Below are 12979 nucleotides of genomic sequence, written 5' to 3'. Positions count from 1 at the left end.
GGAGTATCTGCCGTCAAACAAGAAGACAGCTGCATGTAACTATAACGGTGTTTGCTAGTTCACCTTACATGCATTAATTTATTAACATGGTTAGCTTACACACGAACAACATTAAGCTGCTCACGCAGAGAAGAACGGCTGCTGCTGCATCATCATCCTCATCATTTCTGCTACACTGGCAGGGCTAGGGGCCAGGACTCTCCTCTTCGGGTTTTTGGGGGATGTTGCTAACTCCGGGTCGATAACAGGCAACCCACGCGCAGTAGATGTGCTCGGTGTGAGGTCTCGCAGCAAGCTATCAAATACGGCTTTTAACAAAATGCTATACGTCGCCAGGTGTTTCATCAGATTTGAGGTGTTACCTCCTTTGACAGCATCACAGTATCAGCTTAAAGCACTTGTTGCAGGCTGCTGAGTTTGCATCTTTTGCTGTGAAGTACAGCCAGACTTTTGACCGCTTCACCTTGGGCATTTTTAATCTGTAGCTCTGCTCTAAAAGAACGTACGTACCTGGACCCGCCTACTATCCTCGGAAACGTAAAATGATTGGCTAGAATCCAAAGTGTTTGACATCTCAGGAAAAAAAAGCACCGAAATAAAGCTTAACAAGATTACTGAATTTTGTAGAGTAATGTGCGGCAACGCTGTATTATGGAAAATGTAAAGTGATTACAGTAAAATGTTACTTTGAAGCACTCTTCACTTAACACTTGTGAGCAGGCAAATCCCACAGGCTGAAAGGTGACCTGATTCCTTCACATCAACTATAAAAAAATGATGGATGAAGCCACTGACATCAGAAATTGGTTTGCAAAGTCTCCTTTCTAAAGCCTCTAACTTAGAGGCCAACAGTCGCACAGTTTCTAAATGTTATTCTTGATGTTTCACATGTTCGGTTTGGCAGATTTTGGGCCACATGTTCTTGCTGATGCTCCACTTGTTTATCCACGTTTGGTAATGGCATAAGGAGCACACTTGGCTGTGGCCCCGCTGTGACTGGGATTTTTCATCCTATGGTTGTAAACCTGAGATATGTTTCCCAAGCTTCTACTTTCCTATCAAGGCACAAGCACCAGTGGAGAAACAGATGACCAGACTGAGACTGATTTGTGCAATATTCATTATTTAATTGTTCCCCACGCACAGCTCTTGAAACACAGAAATCTTGTACTGAGATTCTCTCCAGAGAGAACAACAGTGATGGGCAAGCTCAGGGCAGAATCTGAGTCTAAGGAGGTAATCCACTGAGAGAGAGTATAAACACAAGAATGATATATAAAAATGCTGTTGTGGTTCCAGGGAACGTTTTCCAGGAATGAACCAGGTGAGTAGGTTACAATCAGGGTTTTAATAGTTTTGCAATTTTCATTAGTTTTTATTTTTATTTAGTTTTGACTTCAGATTTTCAATTTTATATCAGTTTTAATTAGTTTTTACCAATTGTTTGCTAGTTTAGTTTAGTTTTTATTTTTTTGAAAATCCTTAGTTTCAGTTTAGTTTTGATTAGTTTCAGTTATAGTTTTAGTTGTGTTTGCAATAATTAAGTGTAACAAAATCCCAGTTTCATCATATCAGTCATTCTGCTCATCCTTGGGTATGTTGCTATTCCAGCTACCATACTGCACCCTGGACAGGTCGCCTGTCTGTCGCAGGGCTAACACGCAGAGACAGACAACTCACATTCCCACCTATGGGTTCTTTAAATAAATAAATAAAGGCAGATGAACAACCATTGATACCAGGCAACTATAAAATGTATATCTTGGCCCCAATGAGACTATTAACTCTTGCAGCACCGGGTGTTCGTAATTTTGGTTCAAGTGAATTGATAAACTTTTGAAGGTAATTGACTCACACAGTTGTATAGATATCCCCGTCCTGTTGTCTCGGGATGCATCACGCTGCCTTGCCTGGGGTTAGCTTCTGTTTTCTGGGGATGAGGGTTGAGTGTGCTCCCTTACCTTCTCAAGCTAAGCTAGGTTAGCCTTCTTGTGTTGTTTTCAAGTGCACTTTAAGGTTTGTGGGATTTTTTTCCCTTTAGAAATGTCCCTCATAATTTGTCTGTTTCCACTACAAGACACTTGCTTTATCCAAAACACAGTCATATTCAAAGTAATCCCAAATTGGACTCTGGCTCCCGACTTTTCCTGACATGATTCTGCGCGTGGACGGAGCAGCAACACAGACGACTCGACTAACGTACTGCCACCTGCTGGCATAATGAGACACAGCAAGAAAAAAATCTGGAAACTAAACTTCATTTTCACCCTTGACTATTGTATGACACGCACACATCAATGAAAACTAAACACATTTTTGCTATAAATTCAGTTAATTTTAGTTAGTTTTGTGAACACTCATTCCAGTTTTAGTTAGTTTTCCTTTTTTTGTTTTTGTTTTTATTTTTATTTCCGTTAACGAAAATGTTTTTTCACTTCTAGTTTTCGTTATTTCGTTAGTTTTCGTTAACGATACTAACCTTGGTTACAATAGCAGTGATTCCTCAGAGAGGTTGGCACACAATAATATTTTTCACCATGATGATTGAACAGATTGACAGCCTGATTTCTTAATGGCTAAGCAGACGATCTGGTGAAGACTAGTTACCTCGGCTGCTTTTTATATACTAGCCGGGGAAATCCGGGAAATGAGCCACAGGTGTGTAGACCAGGGATACAATGGGTGGAGCCAAGCCTGCCCCACCTGATCTGGACCTGCGAGACAAAGAAAACAGGGAGGCCAAAGCTAACCAGTACTTACCGTGACACTTTTCCATAAAATGATTTGAGAAACGTCATGCTTTATTGATATTATTGATATTATATTCTGCCAAATAAGTAGTCCTGTATTTTATAGTTCTACATGTCGCATATGCAATCATGAATGCAACAGTACTGAATAAGAAACGGTGGCATTTGCATTTTTAAAAGATCTGAAGAGATACTGCTTGCTGGGTTGGGAGTTAGGCTGATGGGGTCTGAGTGTAGATTAATGGCCCAGATAAAAGCAGAATTTTTTTCTTAAGTGTTCTATCAGTATTATGACCCTGAATGAATCAAAAGCTGTTGACAGTTAAAATAAAACTGAATGAGTAAGGGGCAGAAACAGGGAGACAGAGCAGATGATACGGAAAGTCAAAATAATGTGGTCCTAACAACTCCTGAGACATTGATATTAAATAATTATTGCAATCATTTTGAATCAGTTTTGAAACATGATTGATTTTTCAAATATCTCTGCTTGGCGACTACAGACAATAGGATCCATTACCCATTCATTTATTAAAAAAATGATATGGCTCCTTGATTTTTATGAAAGATTTGAGGTTATACTATAGAAGAAGAATGCATCAACAATACCCAACACCTGACAGGTAATAGTGTGAACATGTGAGATTAGATTCTGAGATAAATTCAAAGCCAAATGTAACTATTATAAAATATAAAGAAATAAGGGATGATGAATTACTTTTGTTAGAACTTGTTGTTGTAAGCCTCGTTGTAGGAGTAAGAACAAAACCACACACACACACACACACACACACACACACACACTAATCAAGAGCTGTAGAAACCAGTTGATCTTCTTTTAGTTCATTTTACACTGACCTGCTACCAGATTGGCACATTCGTTCTCATCTTCTCATCTACAGTCTTACCCTCTGACCTGCATCCTTCTGACTCATGTGATTGACATGTCTAAAAGTATCTGTTTGATAGTTTCACATCCAGAGACTGACAGGAAGAAAGAATAAGAGAAAGAAAGCTGACACTTATGCTCATTTGTGTGAGTAATACACTGAAGAAAAGGGATTTGGCAACTCTTGGATTTATGTAAGCATCTTGCGTGTATTTAACATAAGTGCCTCATGCTTTAAAGTTAAGTGTAACTATATAGTGTAGAGACTACATGATATGCAGAGAGGCTAGATTAAATTGTTCATATCATGTTCGAGTGAAGTAAGTCAATAACTTACTGCGACACCGCACGGGATTTCAGTCTCGCACGCTTTGGATCGTGGTTTCAGGAAGGCAACCATCTCAATCAAATCGAGCAGCCGCCTCTAAGTAAATTGGGTGGTTGTTGCATTAAAAAAGTCTAACTTGTAATTTAAACACAATAATTTCATGTTTCTATGAATGTAATTAAATCATGAAGAATCTGTACGAAATTCAACAACTTAATTTGTTCTTGTTGAGATGACATGATACAATCTAGTAAGAGTGGTTAGTTGCTGAACTCATGAAATTCACAAGATCGTACGAGATGTCAAACTGCAGGAAAATCACTGGAGTTATAAGAGGCAGACAACTACACACACACCACATGTATGCTATTGCTATTTATTGTGGTTTAACCTGTCAAGGACAAAAATGTGCAAAAGAATTCTGCATCAAGCCTTGAAATCATAGCTTTCCTGCTTTTGTTAAGTCTGGATTGGTGGCATGGTGGTTAGTGCTGTTGCTTCACGTTAAGAAGGTCCTGGGTTCAAATCCACAATCTGGCTAGTTTGCACTGGGTTCTCTCTGGGTATTCTGGTTTCTTCCCACAGTTAAAAGTCAAGCAGTTGTTAGAGTTAGGTTAATTGGTGATTCTAAATTACCCGTGAATGTAAGTGCAAATGGTGGTTTGTGATAGACTTGTGAGTTGTCCTGCCTTGTAACCTATCACTTCAGGGTTATTTCCCAGCCCCCCTGCACCAGAATAAGGTTAGGAGGATGGTAGCTATTGTAGATCCATTCAATCTTTATGATAACCAGACTCTAGACTTTGTTGAACATTATGTAATATGAAGACAACATGTAGTATTTAAGTGACCAAGTAGTATTGGGGTAAAAGTTATTGAATAGTGTTGAAATAAAATGCCAAAATTGTGAAGGATTAAAATATTCCAAGAGCTCAACGTACTTCATCTAAACATGTTTCAATCGTGTTTTATGAACACAAAATGCACATGTTTATTACATGTGAAAAAGTTTTGTTGATTTAACTCAATTGTTTAAGTTTCTGCCAAAGCAAAACATTTGTGTGCAACCAATGTCCACTATTGAATCAAGTAAATCCAACATGGCCTTTTTTTCAGTGTATGTCTGCTGAGATCTATTTGTGGGAGCAATAAGAGTGTCAGCTAATCAGAGGAAAGTTGTCCTGAAGGGAGGGTGGATGAGATGAGATGCTAAAAAAAATAAAAATAAACTGGGAGCCTGTCTCAGATTGTGGATGAAATAAGGTCTACATAGCATAAAAAAGGATTACTTTCACCTTGGAATCATTCAAAGCTTTTCAAGAGTTTAAAAATAAGAATCTGAAAATGAGCATAATAACTCTCAAAAAAACACTTTAAAAATATATTCTGTCTTTGTGAGGAGCAGCATGATCCAGAGGTGAAATAAAACTTCAGCACTGATGTTATGTTTAATGAGCCCTTATCCAGTCATTAAAGCCCATTGAATACCTCAGGTGGTCCGAGTAAAACATTCTCTTGGAGTGGATGTCCAATGGCTGCCTCGGGGGATCATTTCAGAAACAGACACAGAATGTAAAGGTCTTGAGGGTAACAAAATTTCTCCTGATCTGTTTAACTATGAAAAAAAGATTCGTATTTGCTTGTGAACTGGATAAGTTCCTCTGTATAATTTTAGCTAATGTTTCCATTTTGGAATAATTTCACTCGAAACGCTAAGCAGAAAGCTTGGAGCACAAGTCATCCATAAATTATCAGTAAGTTAAGATTCAAAGTATCTTTTTGTCTTTTTGTTTAAAGTGTTCAGAGGCTTTCTGTACACGACATGTTGGAAGGTAGTCAAGCCACTCTGCTACATCAGGAATCTAGCAGGAACTCTAACTTATTTGCTGTAAACCCAAAAAAGTTAGCCAAACTAAACTAAAATTAGCAAAAGTACAAGGATTACAAGATTATAGAAATGTTGTATAGCACTTTAAATTTGATTACTTTAGACAATGTCATTAAAATTCCTACTTTTTTATTGATATTCAAAGATAATTACTCTGAGATCATCTTGTCTTGCTGTTATGGAGAGGAAATATCACACATGCTTACTTTGATGTTTGCCAGAGGACCTAATTATTAATTTGTGCAATAACTCAAAAGACATAAGATCGAAATTCCAAGCAAAATGCCTTAAAAAAGGAATATTACATACAAACAGGCACTTAAAGATAACATCTAGTCAAAATGTATTGTTTATTCTTGTTAACAAAACCATACATGGGAGAATGTGTAAAGTTCATACAGTAGGGTCCTGCCGAGGTTCAAACACTTGCTGGTTCATTTAGTTTCTGTGATACATTTGCAAAAGAAAAACTGGACATGAGGCATCTGTGTATAATGAAGGTTCCATGCCTGAAAACACACACAGTTGAGGCAGGATGGTGACTGTAGTGCTGTGCTTGAGCAAAAACAACATCCTTCTTCTGTCTACAACAGTAGTAACAGTATAGGCAGTGTTGGGGAGTAACGGAATACATGTACCGCCATTACGTATTTAAAATACAAAATATGAGTAACTGTATTCCGTTACAGTTACCGTTTAAAAAGGTGGTATTTAGAATACAGTTACTTTGTTGAAATAAATGGATTACACTGCGGTACTTTCCTGTTTCATATTGTCGCGGGTCAGGACTGTTTGGGTTTTGTTTGACGTTCTGTTGTTCCAGGCGGCAGTGTTACGGTTGCCATGGTTACAGGGTGACGCTCTCTCTCTGCGTGTTTCCTGGGTGAGAGAGGCCTTTTTGTTGTTGTGCTAAGCTAACAGGCAGAATGCTACCGGTATAGCTCTAAAGAATGTAGCATCATAGGCAGTGTAGTCCGTGCTGCAGGGAGAATGGACTGCCATACACGTTATGTGTCTGTGAGCGAGGGAGGGAGAAAAAGGAAAAGTACGAGCTGTCATCGAGCAGAAACGGGAGCTGGAAGCATGTAAATATAATAATAACCACTGCAGCCAAGAAGAGTGCCTGACGAGCCCAGTTGTAAGTAAGCTATTAAGACTCGACTGTACACCGTGTTCGTGTTTTCCTCCAAAAACAATAAGTTCCGTTGGAGCAGCCTTTCAACGCCTCTCTCTGTCTCTCGCTAAAAAAGTTGACCCAGACAACAAAGTAAAGCTAGTTTTCGGCTACGAGCTTGACAGGGAACCCGCCGTATTAGCCAGAGGTCCCTTTACTACGGTTCGGAGCCGCGGACCGTCAGTAACAGTAATAAATCACAGCAATAGTACATTCACGTAGTTGTAAACAGCATAAAGTAATCCAAAGTATTCAGAATACGTTACTCTCATCGAGTAACGTAACGGAATACGTTACAGAATACATTTTGGGGCATGTATTCTGTAATCTGTAATGGAATACATTTTAAAAGTAACCTTCCCAACACTGAGTATAGGGTATATGACCAAAATCTCATATCCCAATATAAGAATTTTATCGTCCCAATAACGATATAAATCACAAAAATGTAACATTTTCTGTAAATTCTGTGAATCTCGGGCAGCTCGACTTGTGTGAAGTGTTTCCAGCTGCGCGTCGTGTAGCTGGAGTCGAGTGTTTTAGCCGATGCATGAAACGATACATTTTTAGACATAAGTTGTAACGGCCGCCGTTTTCTTTGTGAGTATTTATTACACGGCGTGCTGCGGGGAAAAGCCTGTTCTAACATTTGAGTCTAAGGTTTATTTTTTAGCACCTGGCGGCTCTTTTTTACTTCTCATCCGTAAATAATCTGCATCTTTCACGTGATTCAGTTTATTTTGAAAAGTCTCAACAGGATCTTGAGCTTTATTGTGAAAGGTTTATGTGGAACATAAACAAGCAGACACGCGATGCTGTTACCATCGTTGTTGCTAACTACAACGCATAAAAACAGGCGCTTGTCTGTCCGTAGTGTGGTTATATTAAATATAAGAGAAAAAGAGAACTTTAAGAAATTAATAATAACTACAGTGACCATCAAAACCATGAAAAAATATTGCCATAAACAGTTTATTTTGTGACACCACGAAACAAACGATAGCGTAAAATGAAACGATAGACGTTTTTATATCGTCATCCGATATATATCGTTATATCAAACAGCCCTATAACAGTATAGGGTTATAGCAGTTAGTCTCTGCTTGAGAGTCTTGCAGAATCGCTTCATTTGTTTTCCTAAGCGCCTGGGCAACTCAGGGCTGCAGGGGGCTGAAGCCTATCACAGCCAACACAGTGGTGAAACCAGCTCCTTGGACAAGTTTCCAGTGCATCACAGGGATTTCACACAGATACAGACAACCCTCCATGCTAAAATTCACAGCTAATTAACCTAATGAGCATGTCTTTGGGTAGTGGGAGGACACCGATGCAGGCAGAGGTACAACATAAAAAGTCCTCACAGAAAGGACCCAGGAACCTCAAAACCAGAACCTTTATGTTGGTGAGTCAGTGAAAAAAGCATAATGAAACCAAAGTGATTCTATTTTTGCTCTTTTTGCAAAATATTTTTTCTTGTCCATTCATTAACTCTTTTTAACTGATTCCAGTGCCATGCTGTGGACAACACCGCATGACAAAGTGTTAGCTGCTCACACTTTGTTCATCTCAGAAAGGAGATCCAGCCTGTGCTGACAACAGCAGGAATCCTGCTTTCACTATGTCTGGCTCACACTCATTAAATGTATCTCATTAACTGTAAACCATACCTCACAACCATTGTGAGACATGGTTACATGTAAACCAAAACAAGCTGAACCCTATTGTGTTTTTCAGCTGGACCAAATGCACTCGTCAAATGCACTCAAATCCTTTTGCTTGCTCATTTTTTTGCTTCTAACACAACAAAATGTTCACTTGCTGCCTAATATATCCCACCCACTAATAGATGCAATGATGAAGAGATAGTCAATGTTGTTCACTTCACTTCAAATGTCATAAAGTTATGCATGGTCAGCATCAATCATTATTAAGTGAATCTAATCAGTATTATAATATGACAATAAATAAGGTTGTGGGGTTGTTACTTTACAATATAAAATGTTTTGACCGTTCTTGTGATTTGGCCAGAGTCCCTTTCAGTTTCTCTCCAAGTCCAGCGGCTGCTAGTTCAAATTTGACTGCTTTAGCTGGCACTATCTGACATATGATCATTTAAACAGAAGGTGTGTGTGTAAATGGAGCGGCATGCTTTCTTGGAAGATTGCGGGTTCAGAGATGAAAGTGGTTCTGAGGAAGGCCTCGCTCTGTAAGGGGCAAACAGTCTTGCAACTTCAGCTTTAAAAAGGAAAAAGCAATATTAAAAAAAAATTCTAAAAGCTTAGATTAATTGCTATTTAATTTGCAAACATTATACCCGCTTACAAAATCACTGCATTGAACTAAAATTGCTTTCTTTTCGTTCACATAGATTACTCGTCTTCCACATTAGCAGAGAAGATAAGACACTTTAAAACAGTCATGATTAACTATTACCTACAACAATGTAACTGTAAATAGTGACACAGACATTAACCCAGAAGACGATTATTTTCTCTTACCCTAATTTATTGAATTCTTTGCTATGATAAAAACAGTATTTAAAAAAATCTGTGACTGAACTGATTAAAAAGCTAATTTTTGGCAGACAGACAGACTACCCAAGCAGTAATAACATATCGTTACTTACCCTAAACAGCGTTTCGTGGAGTGGAGCTAGCTGTGATAGCGTTAGCATTTGCTAACGTTAACACCTTGCTAACGTTAACACCTTGCTGTTTTGATGAGAACTTGGACCAGGGACCACTTCATCTCCAGTACGCTGCAGCAATACTCTCTCAGACTGAGGTGAAGACGTACAATCTAAGCGGTTAGCAACTTCTCTGAGTAACTAAGAAACAGACTTGTCTCTTGCAGCCATGCCCTTCACCAGCATTGATACACCTGTAACGTTATTCGCGCCCAGTGTTTTACATTTGTCGGTGGCTTAACTTTATTTCGAGCTGCATACTCGAAAAGCAAATATGTTTGGATGCTGTTGAGAAAACTTTGTACAATGTATGTGAAATTTGGCAAAAATGATCAGAAGATTGATAATTTTTTTTCTGGAATTATTTTATAAGTATGTGAGAGGCCAAATAAAATGTTGAAACTTCAGTTTACATGAGGGATAAATTTTGGTGTTTATAAAATTATTTGGATCAATCCAAAACATACGTGTATACGTCCATTCCCAAAATAGATGAAATATTGTTTCCTCTGCATTGCTGCAGAAAGTACAAAGAGTATCAATATTTTTCTTAAATTTAACCAGATATGTCTTTACCGGATAACATCTATGGATCAACTTAAGAGTAACTTCTCTTACCTTATTAGTGATAATAAATTTCCTTGATAGAATCCAAGTGTTTTTCCAGTCTACATCATTGTAAATATTGTTCCAATAGAATACAGCTGCAAGTTTGGAAACAATATCTCTTTGAATAATTTGTCTAATACATTGATTTGTGGCATTTGTGAAAGGACAGATGTTACCGATGTAGATGCTAGCGGGATTTAGTTCTGGAATAATACAATTTTAGGAGCAGACACCAATAACCTTCTCACCCCATCAGGTATTGCATCAAAAACTACAGCAATCATCTTTTGGAGTGACAGGAAAATCATAAACAGACAAAAATTATAAGAAAATAATTGACCATTATCATTCAGTAATTGACTCACAAGTAAAATTTTTCTATCAACCCATTTCCGAATATATAATGATTTGTTTTTAAATTTAATATCCTGATTGTTCCAAATGAGATATTTATGGGGAGAAGAGTTGTGAGAGTATATAATTAACCAAGATGATAAGAGTTGACTATGAAAGTTGGAGAGTTTAATCGGTAATTTGGAGATATTGTAATTACATCTTAGCAGAAGGTGCATTCCTCCAAGTGAGTTAAAGATATGATTGGTAATAAAATTCCAAAAGGAATTGGGATTTTTTTTAAAGAGTTTGATTCATTTGATTTTAAAAGACGCATTTAGGGAAGTGAAATCTAAAGAATTTAGGCCACCAGAACACAACTTGTTTATCGTTACATTTTTTTTAATATAATGTATTCTCTTTTTTCAAATGAAGATAAATAATATTTTATCAATCTTCATCAACTTGATACTTATCCTTTAAAAAAAGTGTTGTGTCATCAGCTAGTTGAGTAATAGATAATGTTCTGCCAGCAACAGAGAAACCCATTACACTGCTGTTTTTAAAATGAATACAGAGTAACTGCATAGGAAGAAGGAAAAGATATGCGGAAATTGGGCAACCTTGACGGATCCCACAGTTGGTATCAAATCTTTTTGTTGTACCATATGGGAGTTTGATTGAGGTATTTGCATCTGCATAAAAAGTTTGAATTGATTTTTTTAAACATATTTCCAAAACCAAAAATATCAACTGCTCTGAACATGAATACATGTTCAATGGAGTTGAAAACGTTATAAAAATCCAAAAAAAAGAATGAAACTATTATCTGTGATTAAACCTGAATGATCCAAAATATCAATAACCAGTCTTATATTGTTAGTCATGTGTCTGCCAGTCATAAAACCAGACTGTTAGAAATTTTTTTAGCCAAACACATTAATTAGTCCCTGAGTCAAGGAAGGAGGGAGCTTTTCATTAGCAATCCTTTCAATATATACTTTATGTAAAAAGCGTGATAAGTCCTCTGAAAATAATTTGTAAAATTCAGAAGTCAACCCATCATTCCCTGGACTCTTATTAAGTTTCATTTTATTAATAGCACCTTCAATATCTAGTGTTGTGATGGAGGCATCACACATAGCTTTATTATTGTCACTAATTGTTTTAATATTACCTAAGGAATTATAGATTTTTTCCATGGCTTCTGTAGAAAAATTAGATTTATATAAATTTTTTATAAAAAAGTTCACAAGTCTTGGAAATCACTTGAGGGTCTTGTGTGATGACCCCATCTGAACAAAGTTTAGTCATGCTGCCAAGTGTATTGTGATGTTTTTCTTATTTGAAAAAACAGCTAGAGTTTTGTTCTCCCTCTTCAAGCCATTTCCTTCTTGACCACACAAAGGCACCTTTTGCCTTGTAAATATATATATATATATGTTATCTAATTTTAATTGTAGAATTTGAAGTCTGTTCTGGTTATCTTCAGATAAATTATCAGGTGATCTAGGCAAAGCGATAATTTCAGAAATTATTTCAGACTCTTCTTTTTTTCTATTTTTAACTATTTCAGCTCCTCTTTTCATTAAAAGGGACCTAAATTCAAATTTCATGAACTCCCAATTTTTACAAAAAGCATTCTCAACACATGCCTTATTCCAATACTCATCTATTTTTGTTTTAATTTCCTTTACCAAAAAATCATTCAGTAGAAGAGAATTATTTAATTTCCAATATGAATTCACTCTTTTAGACAGATTACTGGCATACAAACATATCTCCAAAAAAATTGTTTTATGATCTGTCAAGGGTGTTGGCAAAATTTTTCATGTAGAAACATATTCAGATAAAGAATCAGAAATAACCAATAATCTATATGAGACTGTAATGAACCTGATCTATTTTTCCATGAAAATTCCTTAATTGTTGGATTTTTGAATCTCCAGATATCAATTAGGTCTCTTTCATTTATAAAATCCAACATATAATTACTACTTTCCTGACTTTTACTTGGCCATCTATCTATCATGTTATTGAGTGAATGATTCCAGTCTCCTTCTAATATAATCTTTAGATTAGCAAATTTACTTATTAAAGACTCAATTTTTTCATTTACTACAAGTATTAGGTCAATATTCTCCTGTTTGTTAAGATAGACGTAAATGTTTCCCAGTAAGAGGGTCTGATCATTAAAAAAAATAACCAGCAAAATAAAATGTCCTTTTGGATCAGTTTCTGAAGATATAATTTTTCTATTAAATTTATGCTTCTAAATCAGAGTTCCCCCTGAATGGTTTGTACCATAAGACATCCATAAAT

This window comes from Neolamprologus brichardi, chromosome 14, assembly GCF_056152115.1.
Source record: "Neolamprologus brichardi isolate AB-2024 chromosome 14, ASM5615211v1, whole genome shotgun sequence".
Taxonomy (NCBI): domain Eukaryota; kingdom Metazoa; phylum Chordata; class Actinopteri; order Cichliformes; family Cichlidae; genus Neolamprologus; species Neolamprologus brichardi.
The sequence above is the reverse complement of the archived record's forward strand: the minus strand, read 5'-3'. Positions refer to the sequence as shown.